We start from the raw sequence: 26930 nt of genomic DNA, 5'->3' as shown, positions 1-26930 counted from the left end.
GATTAGAGCAGAGAAAAAAAGAATACTAAATGAGATCAATGAACAAGATATTTTCTGATTCATGAACCAGAACTTTCAGATGGAAACAAAATTCCACCCTGATTTACGTGGCAGGAAGATAGATCTGGGAAAGGTTCTTCATCCAGAATTTTTGAGTCCAGACAGTAGAAGCATCTCTTAACTCGGGAAGGTCAAAGACATCTGCTCTTTGTACTCCAGCACAAGGGAAGCCACAAATCACTCAGAAGTTACTCAGATTTATAAGGCACAAGTGAAGTCTGAATGTTTAAACACTAAGAAAACGTGGCGCTGATGCTTATTAACGACAAGAAATTGAGCTGTCTTATGTGACATGCACAAAGAAACACAAAGTGGGAAACTAATTCATTTGGAAGAACACACATCTCTCATCATCCTTATCATCCTCCTTGAAAGGACTTCCACTTCTTTTACATTCTGATGAGGGAACCAAACCACAGGGACCATCCAGAATGAGTGAACTACAGATGGGGATAGAAAGCTTTTCTTCTAACCTTTGATTTATGTTTTGACTGACACTGAATAAAAGTGATTTTTTTTTTTAAGAACAAAAATCTATTTGACTCCATGATTTCAGGAAAAAAGTGCTTTAATAAATTGCATGCTAGCAATTTATTTGTCTTACACCCTGAAGCAGACAGCAAACTGAAGTAACAGTGAATTATGATAGTGATGCCTATGAGGCAAAACTACTGGTTTACTCCAAAGAAGTAAGGTACACAAGTAACTATCCCCATGTGACAGTGGGCAAGCATCATCATCATGAAATTTTTGCATGCCTTTATATCCTGTTGTGGTACAATAATGTAACTTAAAGAGTATAGCTTGCTTGTCTCATTGCAAAGTGACAGATAAAGGAGTGATACTCCTTACCTGGCGGCTAGGCAGGGACTTGCTCCACTGAAAGGAATTTACTCAGTAGCACTCACAACAAATGCATAGACAAATTTAACTATGTTCCGTTCACAGAATGCAGAACACATAGCAGTGAATCTCCCATATTTGCTTCACCATCTTAATTTACAGCATAGAACAGAGGACTCAAACCATCCTGAATAATAATTGCCAGTGCATAATCTGACAGTATATATTTGTGCAGTGTTTAATTCAAAGTTCTGATGTTTCTACTCTGTCAAAAATTAATCACACTGTCATAAAAATCATTATCTGGTACTGCCTTCTTTTCTTGTCATCTCTTCTGTATTTCTGGCAATGTCTCAATTGCCAAATTGAGGATATCTCCTTACATCCAGCATTATGTTTTAAACGCGCACACACATCACCTGCACAAAGAGGCAGCAGCAGCCTGCTGTCCCAAAACCTACATGCAGCCAGAGCCGACTGCCTAACAACAGGCCACCAATGAGCTGCTGCTGACAGAGAGCTGTCTAAGAAGATCTGACAACTAGGGAGCCAGTGACAAGAGTCTCCTCTCAATCAGGGCACTCTCCTCAGAGGCAGGCTGGCATCAGGTCTTCTCCATTCACAGCTGGAGAGGAGACACATATGGGAATCACATCATCATATGAATGGTAAACTTGGCAGGACCATGATAGGCATGCTCCAGAACACAACCATCTCGAGAAAGCAAATGTTGCACAGAACAGGGGAGCTGAGAGCTTCCTCAGATGTCTAACTTGAGGAAGAAAGTGATGTCAGTATATCCACACACACTTAGGAAACTCTTTAACCTCTAAGGTTCTTGGTGTGCTTTATGTACAAACATTTTCAGGAAGGAGAAGGAAAACTCTTACCTGAAATTTGTCATAACTTCTTACCTGCAAGTGAAGACAGATAGAGATGTCTGGTTATGCAGAGGGCTTAGTGCAATCTGCTGCTCCAGGCATAAGGGCCAACTCTGTTGACAAGGTCACTTGCTGAAAAGTAAAAAAAAAGTAAAAAAAAAAAAGTCGTAAATTAGTAAAACTATCTCAAGAGGGAAGCTATAGTTCCCCCCTCTTCCCTTTAGTGCTTTTGAAACAAATGCTTCCCCAGCACGGGTGTACAGATTAAGAAAAACATAGCGTAACAGCTACATAAAACTAGAATTTCTTTTCTTCCAATAGTTTAAAAGGAACACGGAGTATTGTATTTAATTTGCTACTTTTTTTTTTTTTAACCAGGTGAAATAACTGCTATAAATAACCGAATGTGGTAAACAGCATTTCATCAGCTTTCCAGAATGTTATGAAATACCGAACACTACACTAGGTAGTCATGAGCATCTGCCACTGCTGTATTGTAAATTTAAGAGATTGTGAAATAATCTTCTTTCCTAATTTTCTTCTTAAAGAAAATAATCTTCAAACTGGAAGTCTTCCAGATACAAAAACCCCCGTGTGCATAGAGACTGTATGAACTGCATACACTGACTCCCTTGTAGTGGTAAATCTCAGTTAACATATGCATACATAAGGAATCAAACAAAGTAGGCAAAAGGTAACAAATCCTGAACAGCTGACTAAGACTAATATTAATCAGCTTGCAAGGGCTGCTTACTACAATTATGCTTAACAGCATGATGGTACCAGGCCTACAAACACTGCCTAACACTATGCCATAGCCAGGGAGAACATGTGAAAAGTAGTCGCTTTTAAGCCTCTATAGAAGAGTTTCTGAATAATACTTCAATTGAACATATTTGTTACATTGAATGCTAATTAGAAACTTCAGTCTGACAGCAGTGTGTATTAGCTCTAAAGTAAAGAAGTTTTCCTTGCATCTTTGCAATGCAAACTGCTTTTCCCCTAGTATTTGCCATAGATTCAATAACCAGCAACTCCAGCATAAGTTATGTCGTAAGTGGCCAGAAAACAATCAGCAAAAAACCTCTTAAAGATCTAGAAAGGAAAGACTGGTATATTGTAATAATAGACTACGAGTGTCATGCACTGAAGCCTTCCAGAAGTAATTACTGCTTCCTCCGTGGCTCAAAATTTCTAAATAGGATGTTCAGGACCTCCAGAGATTTAAGGCACATGTATAGCCGTTTTCACAACCACAGCCTGAATACTTATCTTTCATTCACAAAGCAATATTCATTGAATTCTGCATAGCTGCAATATGTTTTTGTCAAGTGATGTTCATGCTTTCCAGATTCTGCAGACCCACAAATAATTGCTCATGCTTCACATGAACTTTTCACTTCACTTCTGAAGCGATCATAAGTTTTATGATCATAATCATAAGCTTTTTGGTGAGTTTATGCCTCTCAGCAGAGAAACTCTACTTTCACACAAGGAAGAGCTTGGTTAACGTCCTTAGCATAGTTGCTAGCACTTACACTCCAGAACATTGCTTTGAATTTTCCACTCAGGTTTTTTCACCAAGTACTCCTAACTAGAATCAAACTATCACAGATAAGGCTGAACATTCACCCAAACCATCACATCAGGTTGAATCACAAGTATCTAAGCTTCAGTTACTGAACTCCATATACACGTTAGATTATAAGAAACCTGACTGCAGGACACAGACACACTTGCTTGAATTTTTCTGAATAAGGGAAGAGTAAAAAGGAGAGAAAGGAGTGGAAAGAAAAGAAATAACACCTCACCCCAAGCAGAGAGTCCAGCTTCGAGATGGTAAAGTTGTCCTCACCAATGCCAACTGATCAACTGCCAAGATACCAGAAGTAAGCATTTCGATTGCCGTTCCTCGCAAACTACTCGAGAATATCTTAAACAAAAGGATAAGAGCAGCGGGTTTTTGCCCTGAGAGTTGAGCCACTGTGATGCAGATCCGGCAGCAGGGTCTGATATTCCGCTCAAACAGAGACCTATTATCTTTGGCTCTGCTGAAGCATTAAAGCTCTTCTTAGACCACTTTACAAACTGAGTGCAAAGGAGTAAGGATAAGAGCCACATTGTGTCCTTAGGGACCCCTATTAAATCAGATTCTCAACATCAGCCACTTCCTCCTTGTTTTCCTCAAGCCATATGGCTTCCTGACAAAATCTCTGCAAACAATAAATCCATTAATCAAGCCACTGTTGGAGGAAAAGATTTTTTTTTATTCCTTTCATCAATCCAGACATCTTAGCAGAGAAGTTTTATGTATTTTAGTCGGAAAAAAAAGAGGGCCTATTGAAGTCGTAGGGAAAATATTAAAAGTATTCTTGTGCTCACACTACAGACTTGTAGTTTGGAGCCTTAAATCAAGCATTTGCAACAGATCCTGACTTCTTAAAAGAAGTAAAAAGATTCAGGAAAAAAAAGATGCACGTCAGCTGAGCATCCAGTCTCATTAAATATAAGAGAAGGAATCCAACACGAACCACTGACCAGGTTCTCTAGCATATAGGGTGAAAAAAACAATACATATTTTTTCAGTCAGCAGAAGTAGGTAGCATTAAAAGTCATATTTTATTCCTACTATGCGCTAGGTAGATGCACGCCCACAAGTGCCAGAAGCAGCCCACAGGAACATCTTCCAATGAGAGATATACAACATAGGAGTTTGCAAGAAGTCGGCTTATTTATCAAGGTGAACCAACACGATCAACAGGATACATAAAACATCTCCAGATTGGTAAAATCACACAGATGATAAACAGATCAAGACAAAAACACACACTGCACATACAAGGAACTCAGTGGTAGGGAGAAAGCATAAAAACAGTAAGACTTCTAGCTTTTTTAAGAGAGAAAACTCTCTTTTTTGCAGGTGGGAAGGTCTCCCTCTCAGGCGAAATAGGGGAAAAGAGTTGAAAAACAACAAAGAAAACTAAGCACGATCATTGCTTCACCAAACTGAAGAAACTTCAGACTCTGCTTTGGTTTAGGGATGAGAAGTACGCAAACCTGAAGCTGCTACAGAATGAAATTCTGTTTTATATACACACACACACGTACACGTATATGTGTATGTATATGTATATATATATGTAAACACTGTTGGGCAAGTACAAGGGCTGCTATCAAGTTAATGCCTCCTACTTTGTGATGTTGGCCCACAGCATCAGAGGCAGATGTTGCTGCAATGGCAGTAGAGGCTGAACCTTCCCAACAATATCCCATCACATTTTGTTGCCACATGACAGATGGCAGCAGAGGGGCAGTCTGACAAAATGGCATCCAACATGGAAGTGCAGATGAAACAATCATATGGAGTTGAATGAATTTAATTCTTCCACGCAGAAAAAATGGTACTCATCAACAGTCATTAATGCTTGCTGAATGTATAGAGACCAAACAGTGCATGTCAGCACAGTGAGGTGGTGGGTTGAGTTCTTCAGTGGGTCACTGCTGCTGGTGCAGATCTTGATGAGCTCAGCATGCAGATGTCATTGAGACACATGTGGACTCTGCTATCCCTGGTTATACCAAGCAACTATTAGCATTACACCCTGGAGCCTACCCAGCGAGAACAAAAGATTTCCTAGTGATGATGAAAAAAAAGAGAACCAAAGACTCCATCTAACTGAGTATATGACTGCGTACATGAGCAAGGAGCTCATAGAAGAAGAAAGTCTACAGAATGTGGAAAAGGAGTCTAGATACATGCGAGAAATATAGGAACATTGCCAGGTCATACAGGGACACAACAAAGAAGGCTAAGGCATACTTGCAGTTAAATCTGGTGAGGGAGGTCAAAGACAACAAGAAAGACTTCTTTAAGTGCGTCAATAGCAAAAGAAAGATTAGGGAATGCTGAATGAGGTGGGTGCCCAGGTAATGGAGGACACTGAAAAGGTAGAGTTAATGAATGCCTCCTTTGCTTCAGTCTTTGCTTCTAAGACAGCCTCCTAAGAATCCCAGAATTAGAGAGAGTCTAGGGAAAGGAAGATTTCCTCTTGGTCAAGGACAACCTGCTCAGAGATGATTTAGGCAAATTCTATGCACACAAATCCATGGGCACAATGGGATGTACCCACGAAGACAAGGGAGGTGGCAGAAGTGACTGCCTAGCCTCTATCATCTGTAAGAGGACATGGAGAACAGGAGAGCTGCCTGAGGACTGGAAAAAAGCTGTTGTAATTCCATCTTCAGAAAGTTACAAGAAGGAGGACCCAGGAAACTACAGGCCAGCTAGCCTCACTTCTGTCCCTAGGAAGGTGATGGAATAACTTATTCTGGATGTCATTGTTCAGCAAGCAGAAAAGAAGGTCATCAGGATGCATTCATCAATGGGAAATCATGCCTGTCCAACCAAGCAGCTTTGTATGATGTCATAGCAAACTGGGTAGACGAGGGAAGAGCAGTGGATATTGTCTACCTTGACTTCAGCAAGGCTTTTGACACTGTATCCCATAACATACTCGTAGGTAAGCTTAGGAAGTGTGGGATAGACAAGTGCACAGTGTGAGGTGGACTGAGAACAAGCAGGGCTCAGAGGATTATGATCAGTAGTGCGGTATAATTGGAGGCCAGTAGCTAGCAGTATTCCCCAAAGATTGGTACTGGCTCTGGACTTGTTCAACATCTTCATTAGTGATCTGAATGAAGGGATAGAGATCACCCTGAGCAAATTTCCTGATAATACAAAGCTGGTAGGAATGGCTGACATACCAAAAGGCTGTGCTGCCATTTAGCAAGATCTGAATAGGCTGGAGAGTGGACAGAAAGGAACCTAAAAGTTCAGCAGTTCAGGAAGGTACAACTGCACACACTGGTACAAGTTAAGGGCTGACCTAACGGAAAAGAGCTCTGTGGAGAAGGACCTGCGTGTCCTGGTGGACAACAGGTTGACCACAAACCTTAAGCATGCCCTTGTGGCTAGGAAGGCCAATATGATTCCAGGATACATTAAAAAGTGCATGGCCAGCAGGTCAAGGCAGGTGATCCTCCTCCTCTACTCTGCTCCAGTGAGTCTACATTTAGAACGTGGGCTCTCCAGTTAAAGAAAACAGGGAACTTCTAGAGAGAGTCCAGCAGAGATGATGAGGGGCCTGACCTCCCTTAAGAGGAATGGGTGAGACCTGTGACCATTCAGCCTAGAGAAGAGAAGAATGAGGAGGAATCCTCTCAGTGCTTATAAATATCTAGTGGACAGGAGTCAAGTGGATGGGGTCAGGCTCTTTCTAGCGGTGCCCGCTGACAGAACAAGGGCCAACAAACAGGCTGTCCACAGAGGCTGTGGAGTCTCGTCTGAAGATGTTTAAAACTCACCTGGATGCTTTCCTGTGTAACCTGTCTTACTAAGGAGGGGGTTAGACTAGATGAGCACCAGAGGCCCACTCCAGACCCTGCAGTTCTGTAATTATCAAAAAAGAAGCACCTGCAAACTGAACAAAAGTGTTGGCCACCTCTTCAGAGAATATGAAACTCCAGAATGGCTGTTTTGAGTATCTGTTCCCATCAACGCTTTTTTCACCTCCATTCCCTAACAGTAGTTCTTTAGTTTACTGAATGACAGACTCTGTATCCCAAATGGTGAAAAAACAAAAGAATCCCCTGCTGAAAGTAAATTTAGGAGAAACAAGAAGCAGTTTACAATGGTGAAAAAGACCTTACTGAGAAATAGCATTAAAAAAAAGAAACCAAGCTGATTTTTCCAAAGTCTTACATTTAAATACAGGAAAGCAATATCCTTGACTACAAGCAGGAAATCTTTAAAATGAAAGCCATTACTGTCTTTGTTGAAATTGAGTAGCAATTAGCCATAAAGGAAAAGCATATGGAAACAGAAATCTCAAAACTGAATCATTACCAGCAAGTAAACATCTGTACTTTTACCAAAGTCAGAACATTTTGGTCAGTTCTATGGGGTAATGCGAGAACCATGAAGTTAACTTATACCTCTGTCAAGGTAATGGCGAGTCTGAAATGCTGCAGACATCATATGGAACCTACAAATTATTAACCTGAAGGTCACAATCTAAGAAGATGTCCCACCATATCCAAAGTACAAACAAATCTGTTCATGCCTTGAGGCTGTGGTGAACGGTAAGTTCTGGACAGAACAGCAAGGAAGGTTGGGTGCTGCAAGCTATGGAGGTCTTTACCACATCTGGGTCATATGGTCCCAATTACCTTCTCATCACAATTAATCAAAATTATCCATCAATAACCATATAATGACCTGTATAAAAATAAATCTGAGATTGCTGCATGGCTCCACTACATGACCCTATGATCTTCTCTCCTGTGCAAATTGGAAAAATACTAGCATAATAGCACAGAAATTAGCAATTCTTTTACACGCCAGCATATTTCTTAAGACAGCATGCATTGCAACATTACACTTACAGATAGGAGGCATGCTTTTAATCGTTTCCTGCAGGAAAAATTTACTTTGTTGTTTACATTTTTTCCAAGTGGGTCCATGAAAACCGAATGAGGTTCAATAAGGCCAAGCACAGGGTGCTTACACTTGGGTTGGAGCACTCTCAGGTATTTACACAAACTGAGGGAAGGTCTCCTTGAGAGCAGCCTGGCAGAGAAAAACTTGGGGGTCCTGGTGGACAAGAAGCTGGACATGCACCAGCAGTGTGTGCTTGCAGCCTGGAAGGCCAACTACGTTCTGGGCTGCACTAAAAAAGGAATGGCCAGCAGGGAGAGGGAGGTGATTGCCCCTTTCTACTCAGCTCTTGTTTTTCCCTCTGAAAGGAACTGTGTGATTTTACCCTCTACAATTAATGCTTTGAACAGCATCACAAATACTTGCCGAGCCTACATACAGCTAAATTTTGCACCGATTCTCAGAAAAGCAACAATGAGAAAGTATAATTAAAGAAAGAAAGATGCCAAGGTAATACAGTCAGGATGTTTAACAGAATTGAGATCGGGTCTGTGTTTTCACATCCAGTGACTTGTTTGGACTGCAGGTCACCAGGAAGCATGTCAAGTTAGATCACTTACTATTGGTCCTATAGGTGACGCATTTTAGATAAGCAATACAAGTTAAAATATGCATGTTGCTAAGATGTCACATGGATATTAGGAAATGTTATTCACCAGAGGGTGGTCAGGCTCCTCAGGGCAGTGGTCACAGCCACAAGCTACTCAAGTTCAAGCAGCGTTTGGCAACATTCTCAGACAGGGTTTGAACTGGGGGTAGAGGGTCCCTTGTGGAGTCAGAAGTTGGACTTGGTGACTCTTGAGGGTCATGTACAACTCAGGATATTCTGTTCTTAACCATGCAAATCTCTGAAAAAGTATAAATGGACAAGACATCCAATTATTAAAGTGTTTGAATTATGTAAAGATGGCAGCAGAGTGTATAATTCACTTTAACTTTTCTTAAGGATAAATCTGGTTGAAAGTTACTGGGGGAAAAAATTGATTAAGATACCCATTTCACATGCATTAATGTAATTAGGAACAAGCATGCTACAGTAATTGAAGAATAAAAAATCCACTTCCTTTGCCACTGCACACACATGCTGGCCATTAGAACTGAACAAAGTATTAATGCAGTACTTCAGTATACACTGATCATAATGTAGAGGCAGTATCCAACGGTTCTTTGCATTCTCAAAAAGTGAATATTATAACTCTTGAAGAAATGAGACAACTTCCCACACACAGTGAGAGACCAATTTCTATTTGCACACCACAGCAATCAATAGTCAATTCTAGAGAGCCCATTTTATTTTAAAGTGAGTGAGAAGGATTGCTGTCATCTTTGCAGATCAAGGTCATTCTTTTCTGCTTCCACAGCATCATTTTGTACTTGTCTTATTTTTATAGGAACAGTGAAGTCAAGTAGTTCCCAAAATCCACATCAGGAACAGAAAAAGATGGAAGATAGCACACGTCACTACAAATAATTTGTAAACTTAAATCAGTTTGGTTTAGGAATTAACCAAAATCAACTCAAAAATCTACTCTCACATAATTTCTGTCTCCAACACTGGCAGGAATATTATATGTCCCTACATACTTGTATCAAAAGGTTAGTTGGAAAAGTTGTCATGCAAAAAAAAAAAAAAAAAAAAAAAAGCGATTCCCCAGAGGGCTAAAGGGGTTATTTTAAGCTGACTTCAAATGCAGTTCTATCTTACTCCCAATAATCCCCAGATTCCAATCTTTTTATAATTACTTAGGAAAAAGTGAAACACAGAAAATTGTGCAAGTAGCAGCAAAACTGCCAGCAGATACAGAAACTCCTTGTTTTCTAAAGGCCCAGAGCAGTTTATTCTGTGATTCCCATCTTGCATGCAATGCATTTCAATCTTCACATGTGATTCAAATGCACATAGTTCTGTTAACACTTTGAAGTAGAAGTCAGCTCTGCAGCCAAAAATTGTACCATTCTCCCTACCTTTTCCATCTCTCATCTGACATGGCTGCCCTCAATTTACAGCGAGCTGAGTCAGAAATCAAATCCAGACTTAAAAGAACCAAAACATTACATATTAACAGTGCAGCATAACACATGCACCAATGAAACTACAGTGCAAGCTGTTTCATATGGCTCACTAGCACTGAAATGGCATAAAGGATCAGTGAATTCCTCCCCACATACATCAACACGTCTACAAAGAAAGGACTGCACACTGAGACAAAATTTCCACTCATATACAACACCAGAAAGCCTGCCTCTTGTTGGCTCTTCTGCAGATAAGGCAAAGTTACAGTGCTGAAGGGCCAAAGAGACTTTGCACGCTTTCACCAGTATGTTAGAGGTCTTTATTTCAGGTACTGAAAAAAAACCAAAAACATCTCATTAATTTAGGTTTCACGATGATGAGTAAAAGGAAGTAGAAGGAAACAGTTCAAGAAAATCTGTGCTTGCAAATAGCCAGCTTCTATTAAATGAATTTCAAATACATATAAATGAAAGCACACACTGAATAATAAAGGTGAAAGTACTGAAATATACAGCTGTTAGGCATTTCATGGTTATAAAAACAGTCACAGATGGCAGCTGCAGAAAGGAACATTGGGCCTGAAATCTTGCAGATTTGTAGTTTTGTTTGTAAGCACTTGTCCTTGTTGATAAGGAGCACCCTCCACCAGACCTTCAGCCAACCTCCGCTCTCCCTCACCTTCAAGTATTTGAAGAAATGTTAGTGAAATTATTGTCACTGATCAAATAAACAATATATAGTAGAAGTAGTTAATAACACATTTTCATTTGATTCTTCGTACCATTAATTTCTTACTTCATTATGCAGTCAGTGGAAGCCATTGACTATAACTTTCCCTTACCTTGCAATTAGCAATGAGGTGATGGAAGAAACACAAAGTTGACTTTTGCAGGTTTTGCTGCACTCCCCAGCAAGTTTAATCAATCGTCTGGAAGTAATCTTTCCAGGGGAATGAATTTCATGGATGTTTGGACCTTGCATAGGTGTATGTGTAAGACAGATGTGGGAGATGTAGAAAAATTTATCTCTGTATCACAAGCCATTACCTCCACCTCAAACAGCAGTAAGCAAAGCCACAGCTTGTCTCAGCAAAGAGATTTACTTAAGAGAAACTGTGTAGAAAGCAATTGGACTCCCACAGTTTCAGAAGTAATAATGATCTCCTGTTAGACATTGACTAGTAGTTAATTATCATCTAGCAGAACTAAGACCACTTTTAAGAAATGGGCAAGCAGTGGATTACACCACTGAAGACTTGGAAATTTGTTTACTTGATAGCATACAAGTTTTTGCTTTAACAACTACAGAACTTAATTTGTGTCAATGGCAACATAATTCTACATTTGAAAGGACACGAGCAACTAGATTACAAGTTGCTGTGCGTTTCCTGGTAAGTACAACATCACTGAAAAATAAAACCAAACCAGGCAGTTGGTTTACAAGTGACAGCAGCACCCTGTACCATCATCAAAACTGCAGAATTCTAGCTCCTGCGGAAGATCAAGAACAGGGATCTAGTCAATCTCTTCACATCTCAAATCACTATGGTTGTTAAATGCAAATAATTCCAGCCATAAAAAAAAAATTAAAAAAAAAAAAAAAAAAAAAAAAAAGATAAAAACAGGTTTTCTTAAACACAATTCCTACCATTCAGTATTTTAATTCTCTGGAAAAGGTAAAACCGATAGATGATAATTGCAAGGTATGGAACAGAAGATGGAGAGAAGGTACCCTTACAATGACTGATCAAGCTTACCAAAGCAAATAAGCACAAAAAGGTATCTTGCAATCTAGAAGGTAACAGATTTGTCACAAAGCATGTTGCATACTCAAATTAAAATAAAGATAAAAATGCTTAGACTAGTCTGTCTGTTCAAAAATTAGAACACCAGAAGGAGAGAGAGCCTTCTCCAGAACTCCAAGGCCTTGTCTTTATCAGCATTTCAAGCCAAAGAACACTCTTCCAGGGACAGGCAGAGAGGGGTGTACAGGAAGGTTCTAGTTGACATACGCAGTCCTTGCATCGCCTCCAGTCAGGCCAAAATAGAAGTCACCACCTAGCTTCAGATGCCTTCCCTTTGTGGAACAACGATTTATATACTTACTGTAGGGGACAATCATTACTTAAAATTAAGTGCCCAACATAAGCCAAGAGAAAGTGAAAGCTTTCCTTCAAAGTTCAAAAGCAGGATTCAGATCCTGCTGCAATTAGCAGAACAAGCTGAAATAACGGATAAAAACAGTAATAAAGCCTATCATGTCTTCACTGTTCTCAGAATTCTTCGGCAATTTCTCCCCTGATTCAGAGGAGCAAGTCAGCAAATCCCACAAACTCTTTTTGTAAACTTTGTAAAAAGTTTACAAACGAAAGTTTGTAAACCTAACTTTTCACCACAGGTCTGCTGTACAGTGCTGCCACTGCAAATTATTTGAGGGGGAAACAAAAGTGTACTTCTCCCCTTTATGCTTTGTATCATTTATGAAAGGACCTTAAGATACCAATTAGGAACAGATGAAACAACCTGAACGAAGGGTGCCCCATACCTGAGCTCTCCCATGAGAAGGTTGCTCCCTCATGATTGCCAGTTTACACACTGGATTGTAATCCTTCCATCAGCCTTTGATACTTTTGAAATAGACCACTATTAATATACAGCTTCCTTCCTATGCTTCATCCCCAAAACAAATTACTGTTTGATTCTTACTTTCAAATTTCTTACAAATTACTGTTCGAGGCTCATCTCTACTGGTCTTTGGAGATCTCTGAACAAAAGCAAAATTCTAATCCCCATGCTGTTTTACAAACCAACCATCCTATTACACCACTAGGCAAACACCACTGCAAGCTGACTTAAAGCAGCAGATTACAACAATGAAGAGCAACTACTTCCCATCTGATGGCTTCATCCAGTTTTACTACTTCATACAAAGTATCTTCCTTCAATATGCTTACAAGCATTTTTAGCTTTCATTGGTAGTGTGAATGGTCCGATCCATCTCACCCCTATCTCACTGCACTTAGTTTTGCTCTACTCTTTCAAAAAGAAGGCTCTGATAATATGTGCACAGTCACTACTGCACACAAGATGCTGGTCTTACAAGAATTTAACTGAGGTCACAAACAGTAATTCTTGGCAAAGTTAATTTGCAACAGATAATAGCAATGGTATTTCAGTCATTTCAACTCTCCCCAGCCTAAAGTTTCCAATACAAAATAAGGAAGGAGTTCTACTTTAAACACCAACTGCTTACATATGATCATATATCCAACTATCTTAGCATCCTGCCTCAGTCAGTAGTCAGTGTGAGGCTCCCAGGTGCATATAGATACTGTGGCAGGAGTTCAGCAGCTTAGCCACAAGCAGTTTTACAATGGAAGTGCAATTTGAACTCCTTAAACACTGGACAAGATTTCTTTGAACATCTTCCACTAAAAAGGCAGATTAGGAGCTACAAGCTCACATTCAAAGATTTCAGACATCTAAAACTTCAGGTGTTTTAACTCACTGTGCATCAAGACAAACACCAAGCTTAAGAAGGCAGAGCATTATTGAACTTTGGAGTTGCTAGTCTTGGCCCACTAGCTTAAAACTCAAGTGAAGACATTCCTACTAAAGCATTTTAACATGAATGGAGAACAGTTAAGAGTCCGCACAAAGTTGCCACAGCTGAGCAGATGCACCTTAGCTTGTTAAAGTACTGTAACTCAGCATCACAGTCCTCTCAGTCTTCTGAGCCTCTTGAAATGCTGTGAATGCAGTAAGACAGCTACTTGACTCCTGTATTCCAAGAAGGTAACATCTCTGGTTGAAGGCTTTTCACTATTGCTGTTGCATTCTCCTGTACTCCTGTTGCTCCCCTTACTCCAAGCAGGCTTTCGTACATCATTCAGATTCCCTTTCTCCAAGGTGAAAGCACTTTCTATTGCTGTAAAAGATAGAAGAAGCAGTACTGACAGCATTTCCAAGAAGACCTATACTTGCCCCGCATTACTGACATAACACAGCCTAACTAGAAATTGCTTTTATTTCACATCCACACTTATTTTCATCATCATTTACACTAATTAATTAATCACAATGTTTTGCTGTACTTTTACATTCTGCCTGATTTAAGACTAAGCATCTCCAGTGGCTGTGATGAAAAGAAAGAAGGTTTTTACATTTACTCAGACACTGGACATCAGCTTGTCCAGTTCCTTCTTCCCTTCTGTCTCCCACCAATTCCCACAGTGACATAAGAGAATTCCACCCTCAAAAACACAAGACCAGCACAAAGCACTAATTATCCCTTTTATAGCATTCACTTCCAAATCAAGCTGGAAACTCCCACAAGGAACCTCAATAACACCCTTGTAAGTTGCAACAGTTCACATACAAGGTCCTTAAGGAGATGTTACATAAGATGCTACATGCAGGAAGAGCATTGAGTGAAAATTGATACCACTTCCTTTTGAATTACATGTTCTGTGAAAAAACAGAACTACAGTTATATCATTAACTATTATGTGACAAATAAACATTTGACAGTTTTAAATTAAGCTAAATAATTCTACAATGTAAAATGAAAGGTGGGTTTCTGCAATGGCACCAACAGCCTGTATTAAAACTTCCTATTTCTAGCATCAGAGTTCAAGTGAAACTATTGCTGATATGGAGCCACATTCCATTGATCAGCTCCAAGGGCAGCAACAACTACTCAGTAATCATAATTCCTAAGCAAATGCCCCGTGCTAAAGGAAGCATGGGCAATACCACTGGGCAAAGGCACTTCTAACTTGCCAATGTATCGTTTGACATAAAGGCCATTTTGCTTCCAAAAATCTAACAGCCTAGGTTAGTACTAGCTTCCTTTGCCAAATTATTTCAGGATCAGTATGTGATAGTTCTTAGTATTAGTCCAGATCTGCGAGGCAGGCATTATTACAAGACATGTAGATGTAAGCAGTTCTCATGCAATTCTGTATTTGTGTAAATCAAAGGAAAGAAGTACTTAGAAAATCCATAGAAAATGGATTCAAAGCATTCAGTAACATAAGTTTTCATGAGAAATATTCAGAATTAAAACGGGGGGGGGGAGAGGGGGAACAACAATCAAAGTTTGAAAGCCAGTGGCCTTTAACACATGCCACAGAAATTAAATGCTACTGCATTCACTGCTTAAAGTGCAGTCTCTTAGCAGCATTTTGATGAGGAAGTTTAATAGCTGAGATTCTGCTTTTGCAAAACTGCACTTTAACAGCTGAGGTAACTCCTCACACAGCTGATGCTGGTGCAAAGTGCAGATGATGGAAGCCAGCCTCTCTTCAGACTGGTGCTCAGCAGGAAGGTGCAAGAGCTGAGTGCTATCAGGCACTGCCTGTGACATGCAGTCCTGGATAGAGCAGGAAAGGTAACTGAAACAGCAAATCATTACAAATTTGGAAGAGTGTTCCCAGTAGAAAGAAGAGCTGCTTCTGAAATGTAGGTCTTCAGCAAAAAGGCATCAAGAGCCTGATCTCCCTAAGTGCTGGATGCATGCTCACACTTGCCATGCCTTATCCATTAGAAGGCAAAAGGGGCTGTGTGCAACCAGCCCAGCCAATGGCACCATGAAATATCCTGGTTTAAAGGGAAACATTTTCAGAGGAGCAAAGTTTAAGTAGCTCACTTCTTTAAAGGAGGCAGCTGAACTAACAAAGACAAGGAGCCACAAGAGTTATCTATGCATGTGCAACTCAGAAAGAAACATCTAACATCACACCCTTATTATTCACTCTAATTTTTCTCAGTTGTGTTTTAATCAGATGATCCTTTAGTAGTTTTTTTGTTTTTTTTTTTTAATTTATTTATAAATCTTATTATCCATCCTTCTTGCAGGAAATCCACCTGAGATTAACCTGGAAAAAGCATAGGAAAGCACATACCTTGCACTGAACTTAATTCCCTATACAAGTGTGATCATTACATTTTGTAAATTTAAGGATTACTCAAGCAATTATTTAATGACACAACATTTTTGGGACAAAAGACAAAAAACATTGGTTCAATCACTCCCAGAATAACTCTTCATACTACTGATCCATTATAGAGTGTGTGTGTGTGTGTGTGTGTGTGTGAACATACATTAGTGACCATACAAAACCAATACATATATTCTTACTGCTTGATTCTGGGAATAAAAGCCTCACAAATACATTTTTCGAGTGAAGTCTCCCAAGCAATCAAAACTGCAGCCTTCATAATTGTTAATGCTACATAACTGGTAATATATTTGTTTAAATGCACTGAAATCAGAATCAGCATTCTCCTGGCAGTTTGCCTTTAATGTATCAACAATTTTTTCATTACTGCACCACTAGTCAGCTCATAACAATCCAGCCAGAAGTTTACTCTTTCAAATTTGATTCTTGTCCAACATTTACTGAAATTGGTTTACATTACTTGCCTTTAACACAATAAAGTATGTCTGCAATCGCTTGACTGTAAGAGTACGTCATCCATTGGATGTTACTGCATAACTGAACTATACATCCAATTTGTACGTATGCACAAGCACTCTGCAACATTTAGTAGAATATAGATGCTACAATACAAGAGCTCTTCATCACAGCACCAAGTTTGCATAGATTAAATACAAAGCGTAGACAGCAGCCTCACAGGAAAACCTCAAAGATGAGGCATAGCTGCACTATCACTCCCACTTGCAAATACTCGCTTTCATATCATCATCTAGAATTGAGTTAATTCATCAAAATAAAACAGTATATTCAAAAGGGAAATCTCATGAGCATATTTTATATAACAACAAACCCCGAAATTAGAATGAACACAGTTCTAAAAGTTCCTCACAAGTAGAGATGAGCATTTAATCTCATTTGAAAACGCAGCAATAATACATATCTACAAAGCACCACTGGAAAATAATCTGAAAACCCAGCAATGTTCTAGAGGAAGTCCTAGAAATTGGAAAATACAGGGAAGGGCTGCTATAACTGGAGAGTTGAATATGGACCAATTTGAAGAATACAACTTAAGTGTTTGTCATCAATATGTTTCAGTTCTAGTGCCTTCAAATGTCTTGACACAGACCCTCGTGAACACCAGAACTGCAGAGCATTTCATTCTTAACTCAGAGTTACTTTTACAGAGCAGCAAGACACAGAGATTCATCAAGCCTGTACAAAAGAGCTGTCTTTGACATGCATATATATCCCTCCCCATAGATACTCCATTCCTTTTAGGAAACAAATTATTAAACCCAAGCAGCATTCAAAAAGCTGTGCTGTAGGTAGATGTACACTTCGTCACCCCAACATATTTGTAAAATACTGGCCATCTCAAAAATATTAAAGGTGCACCAATTGGTACCCTGCAGCCAAAATGACTTATTGGATAAACTACAAATTAGGAGCACAGCATGGTGAAATTAAAATTTAAAGGCAACTTTACATTTTGATTACAAAGCCAAGATTTGGTCATTGTCATTTATTCAAGTTTAAAGTCTTATTTTTGTTTTAGGATGTGAGGAGAGATGAAATACTTTATTTCCATTTGCAGCAGAAAGAAATAATCCACACAGTTCACTGCGTACATTAGATACACATAAGATGAGTTTTCCCTTGGAAGTACAGAATCAATGCCTGCTGGTCCTTGTTCTACTGCAACATATGAAAGTGAATATAGATCATCCCACAAGGCCAGCTGCAATACAGATACAAAAGAGAAAATCTCAAACATAACTTGGATTGTACAGGTTGATAACCTTAGCCAGCCACATGAACTACATACACATTACCTAAAACATATCTGCCACAAACAGAAGTAATACTTTGCAAGGGAGGTGTGGGAAACCCATCAGGTTATGGCTCCTGTAAACCAATCACAATTACTGGTTCTAAGGCCTTCAGAATTGGCAACTTACACATATAAGTAGAAAAAATGGCCAAAAGGTATTTCCACTTTATGGCTTTATCATTTGCTTACATCTAAAACATAAGACTTAGAACTAAGTCACCAAAACAGAAAGGGTTTTTTTTTTTTTTTTTTTTTTTTTTTTTAAACCAAGACATGGATAAATTAGTGTTATTATCTTCATCAAGGAAGGGAACCTTATGTCTTCAGAAGGAGTTAGAAATAGTCTTCTGAAAGCAAACAGAACTGCATGCCTGCTATTACTAACATTTTCATGCATCCAAGAGAAACAAGACACAAAAGAGCTTTTTAATTTCATCCACTTTCACTGATAGCATAGCATATGAGGTCTCTATACAAAGCAGCATCAGTTCTCGTCAACGTCACATCTATGTTAAAGATAAGATGGCCAAATAAGAAAGCACTCAAGCTGCTCTGGGCCTTTCCTTTGCATTCAGCTGCTATTTGTTTCTGCTCTTGTAGTTCTTGACAAATACTAAATTTGGGGAAAACACATATATTCCAAGTACCAATTAGGTTATCTTCTAATGCAATTAAAAGCCATTTGACCAGGACTGAGTACGTACTGGATAATGCATCAGACCACTCTTCACAGTAATGCAATTAGAATAGAACTTCTTAAGTCTTCTAAAAATAAGTAGCATAATGCAAGTAATGCGACTATTGGTAAGCAAATTACATCCAAGAATGACGTGGATGAGAATCCTAGCTCTTAGATTCTGAGTGGAAAAGACAGCTATTTGCAGGCACCAAGAAGTGACTAACAGCATCAGAAACCTTATTACTGTGCCTAAGACATAATACACAGGTGTGGAAAAAAATGAGGTTCAGCGTTTCTGTATTTCAGAAGTTGTTCACCTGCATCTTTTCCAAACACACCTGCTGTTTACAAACACTGAAAACAACAATCTCACATTCACACTACCTGCTCCACTGAGTGATCATCGTTTACATTCCTCCCACTGAAAATGGACCAGTAAGATTATTCCTCCTTGTGAGAGAAGCATCACAAGATTTTTCATCAGTTTCAATACATCTGCATCACAGACAGCTTCTATGCAATTGCACTCTTCCATTGTTACTGAATTCATTTCTTTGTTCTTCAGCCTGTAACCTACTGGAAGTGGGAATATTTAAGTAAATGCAAAAGAACTAAATGCCACAGGGATAAAATAAGCAGCTGAACAACCATTCTGTAGCTGAGCAATTGTCTAACATTGCACACACATTCTGACTTGTCCCAATAAATAGCTGCTAAGCCTGAAGAGAAGTTATGTTTAAGCTTTCTTAAGTCTTTACACTTCAAGATTCACTTGAATTTACTCAGAGCAAGAGCAGGAACTGTATTCTACAGCATTTTAAGGATTAATGGATTATCTACTGTTTTGGCATTTAATTGCAAGTTATTAGGGAGCATATTTGTCAAAAGAAAATGTACCTTGTTCCTCCTTAAAAAGTTTGTCATTGGCTTTTAGACATACTGACTGCCAGAACAGAAAAAAATCATCACTAAATTATTTTGTCTCCTGTCTGAAAGTTACTGAAGATACTGACATGTTTCTTCTTAATACAAACAAGATTTCCTGGCTACATTAGTGAGAGAATTACTCATTTATAGTCACTTTTGGCTTTTTCTTCCCCTACCCTTTATCTCACTTTTAAGATAAACGTGCAGCAGTTCTGCTACCAGCTCCTTTTCAGCCCTTAGTTCTACACTGGCAAATTCCAACTGAATTTCAGCCAGTGCAGAGAGAGATCTCAATATTCTAGAACAATTCTGGACCCTCCTACAACCCTACCTGTTGCAACAACAGACAAGATCCTCACAGATTTGATATTCCACATTCCCAAGACAGCTCCCTTTAAGCCCACTACACTGCGCCTAAATAAACACTCTGAAAACTAGAATAAAGGGATCAAGGCAGGGAGACACCTTTCCAGGAGATTTCAGGTCACAAGAGAATTATCTCCAGATCAACTGATTCTGTTTTCACTGCTGGTAAGATTCAGTTTATCGACCTCATGCTTATTGAGGAAAAAAAAATAATGAACTGATACTTTTGTCAGATGAGAAAAAAATCTTGAAGTGTACAAAGCTGATCTATGCTCTAGGCTGCAAACAACTTAGTCTTACATACTCAAACACCTCTGCTAAGTTAAGATGTCATGTGTTTCAAAACCACTTTGTGTGGGTTTTTGCCTTTTTTTTTTTTTTTTTTTTTTTGAGATGAAGATGGCATCATGCTAAAGAGGACAACAATATATATACATGTTTACAGTAGGGCTATTTACCAATGAAAACAATTTCTTCAGTCAAACCAAAACAATCTTCTTTCAAGCCTCCACATTACTGCACAACAATCTGAGAGGAGCTCTTTCCAGAACCTTGCTTTTAGTCACACCTATCCAGCACAGCCTGCATTACAGCTGTGCTCAATGAAGACATCACCTGCACAGAAGGTCATCTATCTTGAAAACTGGTGGCTGAATATTTAAGCCTGAATTAACTGCCCAGATGATCTAAACAGCCAAAGAGTTAGCAGAAGCAGGGATTATTTTGCTTGTGACTCGTGTTTGTGGGTTTGTTTTAACACTACTGTTCTACAAGAGAAGGAATAAGCCAACACACTTCTGGCTATAAGTATCCGATATAATGCTGCTTCTACATGCACTCAATATACTTCTATCATGTTGAGCTCTTGTGCAATAAAGTGAGTGGTAAAAATTACAGAAATACAGAATACTTAGAATAGTATTTGAAGAGTAATTCCAGCAGTTTTATTGCTGTCAAAAGCAGCTCCAAGTGGAACACTGATCAAGTACATGTAAATCATTGTGGGGAAAAAAAAAGTCATTTAACCAGTAAAACCTTCCAGATGAGAAGAGCTACCTCCTCAAAACAGAGAACACTTAGCCAAGGAACTGCAAGCTTCTCCTATCAACTCTTGTCTTCAACACAGAATAGCAATACATACTCTATGTTCTCCATGATCTTCTCAATAACCTCCACTCCACATCAAAACCTGGAGAGCCATCAGTTTCTTCAAGGTTTCTTCCAGAAAGTCAGGCCTTCACCTGCTTTCCTCTGGGGCTGACACAGTCCTTCTGCTGGTACGAACCCCACGCAGATCAGGCCTGGAAGTGCCATGTTGCTGGCAAAAGCATAACCCAAACTCATATATCTACTGTACAGAGGCAATGCAGACCACACTGTTGCTGCAGTTAATTCCCAGGCTCACTTAGGCTGCGGATTCCTGATGTCTTCAGGGATTAGCTACTGCTGGAGCCAATATACTCAGGATTGGTGCAAAGCACGGGAAGAAATCTGTGTCACTGCAGACAGAGGAACGGAAGGGAAGAGAAGCAAAGGTAAGATTTGATCCTTATAGATATGCAAAACGTTGGATTTGCTTCACAACCTGTAAAAACCACACCATAACGAAGACCACTCATCCTATCCTCCAGTAACAGGAAAGAAAATATGATCTTATATATTACATTAACGCTGTGTACATTATAAATCCAAAGTTAGGTAACCTGGCACAAATTCTGAACACTCAGATATCTGACCTATAAGCAGTTCATGTTAAGCATCTTCTAGAAATGAAACGCGTGAAAGAACTGTCATCATTATCTGTCCCCATAAAAAAGAAAAAAGTATTGTTAATACGCTAGCACAACTCTTGATTTGGAAAGGGTTAGCATAAGGGAACAATTTACTCTCCCCAAAGCCAGGAGGCAGCTGAAGTTGACAAATGAGAGCGCTAGACTTCCTGTTTCCATGGAAATGGAGCTCGGATCAGTACAAACAGATTTCAGAACTTAAAACCAAACCACTCTCCATCTTACAGGCTCTGCTTCAACATTTGTCTTTCTAATTAATTCAGTGGGAGAACATCTGCCATACACCATAGTCATGAACTAAGGCATCCTGCCTTATGATCACTACTTCTCATTTCTGGGTGGATGTCCCCTTACAAGCCATGCACCCCAGTGGTCAACTTCATTGCAGCTATCCAGAAACATTATATAAATATGACAATATTTCAAAACTCCGTTTTGGAGGATACACAGGTTAATAGTTACATGGTATTAATAAGTACAAAACAACAGCTTTACAGTCCAATTCTGAACCACACTAAAATATGAAATAACATAACCACAAGAGAATCACTGAAAAATTAATTTTTATTGTTAAAATGCCCCAACAGAGAACAGAAGAGCACAGCAACACAAGTGGGACACTGGCTGTTTTATTTATTTATTTTTAAACTGTAAGCATCCCTTGTCATTAAACAAGAACTAAAAAGGCGTTATTTTATCACCACTAATTAAGTACTTCTGCAACAACCACTGCCCAGCACTGCAAGGGATAATTCCAACTTGTTGATTACAGTTGCAAGACGCTCAGTGGCAGCTAATGCAATTTACCAATGATACTTATAGCTCCTGTTCCCTGTGTTTGGCAAGAGCATATGAAGAGCCATTTTTGCATGTGTGCAATATTGACACTGATTTTGCAACTGATGACAACACTCCATCTGCTCTCAGACACTCTGGTGCCTCTGCCAATTTATTCCCTAACATATTGCCTTCTCCAGACTTCCCCAAGGTTGCTCTAGTTCGGATTTTTGTTCTTTTACCAGGTTTGAAGGGGCTATTTCAAGCTGTGAATGAGAACCTGCAGTATGAACATCTAACCCTATGTCGAAATCATAGGGATCAGCAGACAAGCAGGTAGTTATTTCAAACGACACCTCCCTTTAAGATCACATCCACAAGTTTGAGGGTATGGATAATAGCTTCAGAGACATTGATTCCTGAACGAGAAAGGAGTTTGAGGCCAATGAGGAGGTGCAGAATTAAAAAAGAACCAATAACTAACTCTAAGAGAAGCCAAAAAAAATAGCATTTAGAGAAGAGTAGATTCCTCTCAGACGGCCTTCTATGTATCCTGTATTCTCACCCAGCAAGCTCAACTCACCAGCAAAACTTGCAGAGTAAACCAAACAGACTGAAGAACTCTGTTTCCACTTGTTTGCCTAACACCTTAAATATACAGGATTAAACATGAAAAGAGTTAGCAAAAGTAAAAAATTTCAACTTGTCAAATCTTTACTTTAAAGGCATTTACCAAGCCAGAAGCTCACACAAACAGTTCTACTGCTTTGTCCAGCTTTTATACGATAATCAAGCTATCTTCATGTCACTCATAGGAATTTATAGTATTATATTTAGACAGAAATGACAGTTCATCTTATAAACATCACACAACTGAAAAAAATAATCTCAAAAAATTAACATTCAAAACTTTGAAGATTTTATACTCAATCCACCATAGAAGAAGTGGATTGCAAGTTCAGAGGTTCCTAAGCATTGCTAAGTAAGCATACCTCCTAGCAGCTCATGGAAGAATTGTAAGTATTCAAACCCCCCGGGGTTGAGATAAGCAGCATTGGTCTGCTCACCTCAGTGTTTCATTTGAAAGTAGGCAAGTAGGTTAGTGTGAAATGGTGTTCCCAACAATTAATCCCAACAGGATGGATGCAGAAAATAAATGCTTTAATCCCTTTCATATCAGTACAGATGTATGTGGATTTATTTACTGTTTGGCTCTGCCCAGAGATAACTTGCATTTGTGGTATGCAGGTTGGATTAGATGATCTGAAGTCTTCTTTGGCTTAATGCTCGTCTCAGATTACTTATCCTATTTGTTGACAACAAGACCTATTTTGTATGAAAAGAATTTGCCTGTAAACATAACTATTTCTTCTAACAGTTCCCTTTTTTCCTTCTCATTTCATTGACTACCTAAATAAAGAAAAAAGCAAATCATGGCAGAAAAATCAGCTGCCAGCCTTACCCTACTCCTGCAATTTATGATTTTTTTAATTTTTTTATTTTATTTTATTTTTTTAATTCAGGACCACAGTGACAAATTAAGAAAAGCAATGGATTTGAAACAAGCCTTTTTCTTCTCACAGCCCTACAATATGTGGGCAACTGATTGTTTCAAGTTGCAGGTTCTGAGAGAATCAAAAAGCTAAAAATTCTTGTAACCACCACCAACCTCTTTGCTCTGAGGCATTAAACTTAGATTTGTCTTTGTACAAGGAAAAAAAGACCAATTCAGCAACTACATCAAATACAGCAGCTTGTTTTGGCCACCTCATTTTTTAGGAGATCAGATTTAGCTACTCAGCTTTAATACTCTTGTTTTTTGAATTAACCATCTGTTCTGCAACATCCAGAGACACACAGACCTAGTAAAGTAGGATGTCAATCTCCAGGTCTTGAGGGACAAAACACTTCTACATACACCAACAATAAGCAAACAGATTCCAATGCAATAGGCAACCTTACCAAGGAGGATCTTACACTGTTGATTTTTGTATCTATAGCATGGTTTCATTTTATCCAACTGGCAAGAGAGACTCAAGCCAACACAGTATACATGTTAATCAATTAACCCTAAAAGGAAAGAACTTGAGAAGGATTTATGACAACAGAGTTCCATTTACAGCAGCTGTAACTCAGAGATCTTAATCTAGCCCCTTCTAAGAAGATTATAAAAGAAAATAACACATGCTGTTCCACTGGCACGTGCTTATTGTTACTGTAAAGGAAGTGACAAACTCTTAAGTGAAAAAGCACAGAAAACACTTCAAACACAATGATAGATACTTCCAGTGCACAGTTGCTGTGATAGCCTGGAAGCCTTCTCCAGTGTATCCCTTCAAATACAGAAGAACATAAATGCTCTGTTGTGTCAAGTTACATCAAAAGACAACAAACAGGATTTATAGGTGTTGCTTTACTAGTGAACTTTAACAAACACTTGAATCCAGTGACCCCTCTAAGAGAAGCGCACTCCATCGAAAAGCTTTTTCTTTCAGACTACCAACAGGAGTGGCTAAGAGACTGCCAGAGTGGGCAGGCTATAGAAACATTTGACAGTTCCCAGATACTTAAATATTCTTTTCCACTTAAAACCTGCTACTCCAACAGTATATTTCATGCACAGTGTGTCCAATATAAAAACATTATGTTTTGCAACTGATGTCACTACAGTAGGCTCTCCAGGAACTAGTCTGACCTCCTTGCACAGTACGACCACTAAAATGGGCTTACCAGTCCCAGACATTTAACCCTGACCTCCAAAGATCTTCTTACAAGAGCCTACATAACTCCTTGTACGACAGCTTCGGTGATGAGCCTGAGTATTATTCTAAAGCTGGTAGCACTGAAGTACTACCAGTGTACTTACTTCAATCCCAAATGAAAGTACTGGAACAACACGACCTTATGGTCCGGTCCCTGGGCATACTGCAACTAATTGTTCTTTACCCATTTATTTTCAACAGGAAAATCTCAATCAAGTTTGGCAATACACTGATATAGAACAATTCATGTGTTCTCTCATTCCTGTACACAATAACCTATGCTGCTGCACATCTGCTTCCACAGCACTGATTACTGTATTAGGGAAAAAAATAACTTGGTAGTGACACAGTTGTACTGCAGCACACCTCAGCTGGCACTGATCCCTAACTTTGGCATGAGAATAATGCGTACATATTGAGGAGTTCCATGCTCAATTTCAATTGTTAGCCACTTTACGTTGGTCAGTAAATAAACCAAGAAGCTATCACTTAAATAAGTCTTACCTTTTTATTCTTTCTCACTGCATGAATTTGGTAAATTCCTCAAGAGACCATCTGACACTCCACAGTGACTTCAAGTCACCATCTCATTCCAGTTTGTGACAGAAAAGTTATCAGTGGGATTGAGAAACACCAATGCATGCGACCAAACAATCAGCAGTAGATGCCAGAATACACTGCAGTCTAAAAGTTCACTTCAAGTTTCCCATATTCAGTATAGTTCTAGTAAGTTAATTTTTCATTCACTGATTTGATTAAGAAACACAGGATTTTAAAATTCAGGTGCCTGCACGTAATTAAACATGAGCTGTTATGCTCATATTTGCAGGACTAAGGATTGATAACCACTGAGAATTTTTAAGTACAAGAACACTTCGTGAAGTTCCTTTGCATCCTTACTCCTGCTATTTTTCCTCTATTCCATCTACTACTCTTAACTTGAACATTTACTTAATCTGTAAGCCAATGTAGTGAAATTGTGAATAATTAACTCACCGCCATACCTGCCTCTCTAGAACTGTATTTACTAGAAAATGATAATTGAAAGGAAGTTTCCCATCTGAAAGGTACACCAATCCACCTATTCTACATGTATTATACGAGCTGTGTAAGATTTGTGCATCAATACTGGAATCAACGGAAAATTCTCCCCTTAAAAAGACAGTAGAATGATTTGGGTGTGTTACTACGTATGTGTTGTCAACCCCTCGCACACACAAATGGGCACACACAGCATTTGTGACCGACCTTGTTCCCTTCTTACAGGAAAAAAAAAAATAAAAATCTATATTCAATTCCTTATTGTGCCTCTCATCATATAAATATACAAGCCAAATTTTGCTAAATCTTTTGTTCAGGATAAGGTACTTTCCCTTCAAAATTAATGCATCTTGAATTATGACCTCATGTTCACTAAGTTTAACGCCCTTTTTTAAACTAAAATAAATCATATGGGGCTTTACTATATTGTACCACCTCTGCTAAACTCATTTGAAGGGCAGTCTAGAGTGTTTTTTTGTTTGTTTTTTTTTGTTTTTTGTTTAACATTGAAGCTATACT

The 26930-nt window shown here is 38.9% G+C and overlaps 1 protein-coding gene across 1 annotated transcript in view; it reads right to left on the bottom strand.

The window, feature by feature from the left end:
- The window catches only part of RASSF8 (Ras association domain family member 8), a 78171-nt gene that overhangs the window by 37895 nt on the left and 13346 nt on the right, over nt 1–26930 (bottom strand). Inside the window, exon 2 of the mRNA XM_042835099.1 lies at nt 1818–1916. The gene's annotated coding sequence lies outside the window, so the exon portion shown is untranslated. The remainder of the gene's footprint in view (nt 1–1817; nt 1917–26930) is intronic.

Source organism: Centrocercus urophasianus, unplaced genomic scaffold, assembly GCF_019232065.1.
Source record: "Centrocercus urophasianus isolate 14NV4802_14NV808 unplaced genomic scaffold, USGS_Curo_1.0 seq_5, whole genome shotgun sequence".
Taxonomy (NCBI): Eukaryota; Metazoa; Chordata; class Aves; order Galliformes; family Phasianidae; genus Centrocercus; species Centrocercus urophasianus.
The sequence above is the reverse complement of the archived record's forward strand: the minus strand, read 5'-3'. Positions and strand labels throughout refer to the sequence as shown.